Below are 5,596 nucleotides of genomic sequence, written 5' to 3'. Positions count from 1 at the left end.
AGTTGCCTCTTCTAGCGAATTTGTGATGATACCGGACCTCGACATATTTTATCGGAAATGTCTGATACCCGATGTCTTTCGCATGGGTTGGCTAATTTCTCCACTAATCCTAGTTTTGATGTGGTATCCGCCTATCGATAGGGTGTTTGCTGGTCCCATATTAAAACGTGGAAAGTTCTCATGATCTCTTTCATAGACACCAAGTAATGGTTCTTCTCAGGAAAAAGACTTGAGAATGTCTCAATAGGTCTTAGACTGTCAATGCAAAGTAGCTAACATTTGCAGGTTTAATCAAAGGTACCTCAAGTTGTAGAGCTGGGGGTAAAGTGTAGAGCTTTCAATAATTAATCATAATAAGTACAAACAGATAAATTATTTTTTTGTTTTCTAACTGTGCTTTCAGAAAAAAAGAAAGCACGAGAAAACGTCAAGCCTGTGAACATTGCGGAAAGGTGTTTTCGAAGGCATACATCTTGCGCCACTTCAAAAAGATGCCATAATATGAAGAAAAAAAAGACAGATACTCATGCTCTGTTTGTGGTAAAGAATAAAAAGAAAGGTGGATTTGCTCGATGCATGAGCAGAGTATGCACTTCCATGCAAAGCCTTTTAAATGTAGAGACTGCAGTAAAACGTGTAAACGTAAATACCAACTGAACATGCATATGTGGAAGAATCATGGAAAGGAAACCTCCTTTGAATGTGACAAATATCAGAAAAGGTTTCAAATAAAGTACAAGTTCCAAATTCATCAGAAGGCTTGCAACAGCCAGAGTAACAGAAGAGTAATGTGTGAAATTTGTATCAAAACGTTCAAAAATGAATCGTCGCTTCGCAAGCATGTGACAGTTATTCAGAGGGCCGAAACCTTCAAATATGATGTTTGTGATACGGCCTTCAAACGAAAAGACCATTTCACAAGACACTTGTAAACAAAAAGCCATCAAAGACATCTATAAAGTTGTTAAATTCAAAATTATTCCACAATTGCAAATAATCGAACTTTCTTAATATTAAAACTGTTTTAGGTTTTATTATTTTTGTCAGTGAAGATAGGTTGTTGCCATTTCTAACATGTAATCAAAAGTATATGCAGGTTTACTTCTTATTTAAAAAGTCATCTTTGTCAAGGTATGTCTATAATGTGTTCTGTTTACTTACATCTAAAACAGATTATAAATTGTTTTTCAAATAAAACGTTAATTCATTTTAATTGAATAAGATTAGTACAATTGCAGCTTTAAAGATGCTAAAAAATAAATGGTCTTACATTGTTTGTTGGTACCGAAATTGGAACTTTTTCTTCACAAGGGTCACTCTATATTAATAAATATGTGTTGTTGTGTAACAAACACTTCGAAACTTTATGTACACGTCTCCTTTTATGACAGGATTATCAGTTTATGTTACCTTTCAAACATTTTCGTTTAATAGATTGTTTTATTGAAAACAATGAAAATCTTTGATATATGTATCGGGTATAAATCTATAATTTTCAACAACACAAAAGTTTATCCTTTGACAAAATATCATCATTAGCAAAATGCAGACAAATGGAAATGCATTTTACCTTGGTTTTTCAATTGCTTTAATGTTAAAACTGTTACATGTGAGTTGTACACATGTTGCTAAATGTGATATGTACGTTGATGTTTTAAACAGTACATTAAAATACACAAGTCAATTTATGAACTTATAAATATTATGAATTTATTATAACAAAAATATGTCATGTAAATGCATATATCAAGTTATTGAATGTTGTATTAGATTTCTAATATGTAGAGGGTTTACACAGATGTTTCGCTAGAAATAATTTATTATCTATGCAATAAGTGCAAATATATATGAAGATTCTCGTCCTGAATTTCCTACGCCAGAATCCATTGAACACATGTTTTAATCATCAAGATTTGCCCTATGAATAGTTGACTTGTTAGAATACTTTAATAAACATATTTGCAGATAATATATGTTTACACTTAATACTTAAATAAATTTTGACTCAACGTGTTGAAAACTATATATTGTACATTGAAAAGCTTCTAGTAATAAATTGTGATGATATTCTGGATATGCTTCTTTTTTATAATTATACTTTTAAAATTAACAATAGCTATAGTTAGATTAAAAGTCTATATGAAGGAGAGTTTCATACTATGAGTGATATTATAGAAAGATTTTTTTTACATTTTGAAAGATTCTTTAGATACACATGTTGGAACAAATTAAATTTCCAATTGTACTAAGGATTAATAAAAAACCAAGGACCTTTATTACCAACTTTTATTCAGAAAATAGTAACCAACCCTAAAGAAGGCAACAATAGTTATACAATATTCACTCAAAACTATAACATTCCAGTTTGTCATACAAAATGGAACTCAGACTTCTTTAATATCGAAAACTGTGTATGCAATCTTGTTCAACCAAACTAAGGCAATATACATAAACACGCGCCAGTGAAGAACACTTGACAGAATATTAAGAACAAAATCTCAAAATGAAATTTTTTGCCAATTATCCATGTACATTCTGTAATAATAAAGTAAAAATGCTATTCACTTGTGTTAATACCCCAATTACCTCAACATTTGTTTAATTTGTTGTTGAGACAATTTGTAGAATAAGACCAAACATACATATTCCTATTAAATGGTAGGAAATATTTCTTTGGATTACAATTTCAAAAATGAATGACATAAACATAGATTAAACGGTATGTTAAGTATTGTCTGAGGGAAAATTATAAGCCCTACACAATATGGATTTGTAAATAGTATGGAATACACATTTAAAATATATAACATATGCAATAACAACAGATGACTAATTTAGGGTCTGATCAGTTCGTTAAAATATTAATGATATAACAAATCATAACGCATAATATAAAAATTATTTATTTCACAAGTAGTGTGTGAAATATTCATTATCATTTTATTTGACACAATTATATTCAGCATTTTCTAGCTACTTTTCTTATGTGCAACATTTAATTTATACATGTTGTACATCCTATACATACGTTTATTCAAACTTAATTTAGTTTGTATATAAAAAGGTATTGTTTGTGTAAAAATATCGAAATAAAATTTAGAATTGTACGTTAATGTATGTAGACAATTTATAGTATGTATCAATAAAAAAACTGTATATTTAATACTCTGAATATAAAATGCCAATCTAATATATGAAATTCATATTGCTATATGCAATGCTTGCATTCATGTTATAACAGATAATATTTTTTGCAAGCATCAACAAAGTTACTTTCATTTTCATCCTGTCGCAAATCTTTACCAAATAATAAATTGTAATAGTCCCAAATAAGCCTATGTATATGGCAAATGAAATTAAAATAAATTTGTTTATCCTCTTATGTACCCCGCATGCCATCAAAGATTGGAGACTATAAGGAATGAGTCCAATATGGATAGTTCAAGGGGTTTACTTAGTGTTTGTCCATAATAAATTGTTACTAATAGCACAGTGAAATTTCTGCGCTCCAACTGGGGATTGAACCAGGGTCTTCCGAGTGGTAACAAAAAACTCTAACGGCATCGCTTCGCTTAACAGCTAGCTCATCAGCAAGGTTGTTGGACCTTACTTTATTAAACTATAATAAAATATATATTTTTCGGCGTAGCTGTTTAACGTCACTTTTGACCATAGGTGACCTTAAGGTTACATTCATAAAAATGCCCGCGGCTACCCACGAATGAATACACTTCATTTAGTCCATTGGCTGATTTGAGAATACCACCAGAACACGTGAAACATGACCGCGTCTTTCTAACACTGTTTTACTGCGTGTTCAGCATAAAACAATTTTATCTCTTATGAAAAGGCATGAAAGATAGAACAGTTTTACACTCAACTCTAAACATAAATACAATTTGTGCATAGATTCTACACCTTCGTAAATGTCAGAGTTTATATTCAGGTCATCGCTGCGTCTTCACGACTACCTTATGTGCTGACCGGAGTTCGCGGCCAGTAAAATATTCGTTATATAAGAAAGGCGCTATAGCGTGAACTAGGTTAACTGAAATTTCTTTAGACCAGAAAGACGTTAAATGAAGATATCCAGCGATATAATTATGGTATGTCAATAATAGATTCTTAATGTGTTTTCAACAATACCATGATAAATATTTTTAATTAATTTAACAAGAATTATTCCACCATATTGACTAATGTTAAGCATGAGCGCGATGATTCTCGATTCTGTTAATACTCGAATCAAATAGCAATGCTGTTAATACTCGAATCAAATAGCAATGCCTGACAAACCACTAAAACAGGTTTGTTCGAAGAACGCGCGCATAAATATTTAAAATTTGTACAGATACTTCGCGTGTGGCCGGTTGACTCACATGTTTTATTTTCACTTCCATTATTCTTTTGGTTTTCTGTTTTGTAACTATAGGTTTATGACCAGCAATATATAATAATGTAAAATAAGCAGCCAAAACTCCGCGTAACATCCCGTACTGCGTGTGATGCAGCTAAGAACTGCACAGAAAAAGACATTCGCTATCCTTGATCTCATTTATTGAACTCTGTACCTTTTATTAACTCCAACGACAATCAACGCCGTATATCTTTTTGAAAGATATTTCTTGTTTATGTTTCTTTATTTCATTCCTTTACTAATGTCAACATTGTTAACTGTTTAAGTGGGTCGCAAAAGTATGTGACAATATCAATACAATTGTTGACTTGCACATTCATATATCCACCTTCCAAACAAGATGCTTATTTATTGAAATAACAAGTGTCTTTCCATATTCTTATTATAATTCATCATGATATGAGACAGACAATGTTATTTAGTTCTAGATGGGGCGGTACAAATGAACGCTGATTTTTCATGTTCTTGTAAAACTCTTCGATGACTTTAATTCTCATTTTGAAGATTCTTACGGTCACCAAAATTTGGCACGATGCCATCTGGAAATTGGTCCAATCAAAAAGGTTTATAAAACGTTGGAATCTATTTTTTTCGGCTATATGCTCGTTCCGAGTCTTTTTTGGTATAATGGTCCTTTTGTAATTTACGTTTTGTTCAGAAAATTGACTGACTCTGCTTATATTTCGTCATTCAAAGATGCAGCAGTAATTTTTTCCCATTGTTTATATTGAAACAAGAAGAAGGTAAATCGTCCCGCGCGAACGACAACTCTTTAAAGACGGACTTACGAACATCCGGAATTGGAAAATCATCGTAATTATACTAGTATAACTCCGCTTCGTTTTTTTCAAAACAACACAATTAAATGAAATTCTTAAATTTGATGTATAAGTCGTGTTCCAATGTTAAAAACATTTCACTCGAAACTTATAAACATATACATTGTTTCCAAATGACATAAATGATAGTTTGTGTTAATCAGCAAATTAATTTAGACCGATAGTATTCATGTTGACCTAAGTGAACAGTTGCAAGCCATCGTTCCAATGTATGAGCAAAACTCGCATGTACAATCACACTGTGTGAATTACTTGTTAGGCATTACAACATAACCTTAAAATATGCCCTACATTGGCTCTAAAAAAAGGTAATGCGTTAGGTACTACCAATTCTGAAATA

The sequence above is a fragment of the Dreissena polymorpha genome, chromosome 7, assembly GCF_020536995.1.
Source record: "Dreissena polymorpha isolate Duluth1 chromosome 7, UMN_Dpol_1.0, whole genome shotgun sequence".
NCBI classification, from domain to species: Eukaryota; Metazoa; Mollusca; class Bivalvia; order Myida; family Dreissenidae; genus Dreissena; species Dreissena polymorpha.
Note: the sequence above shows the minus strand (reverse complement) of the source record.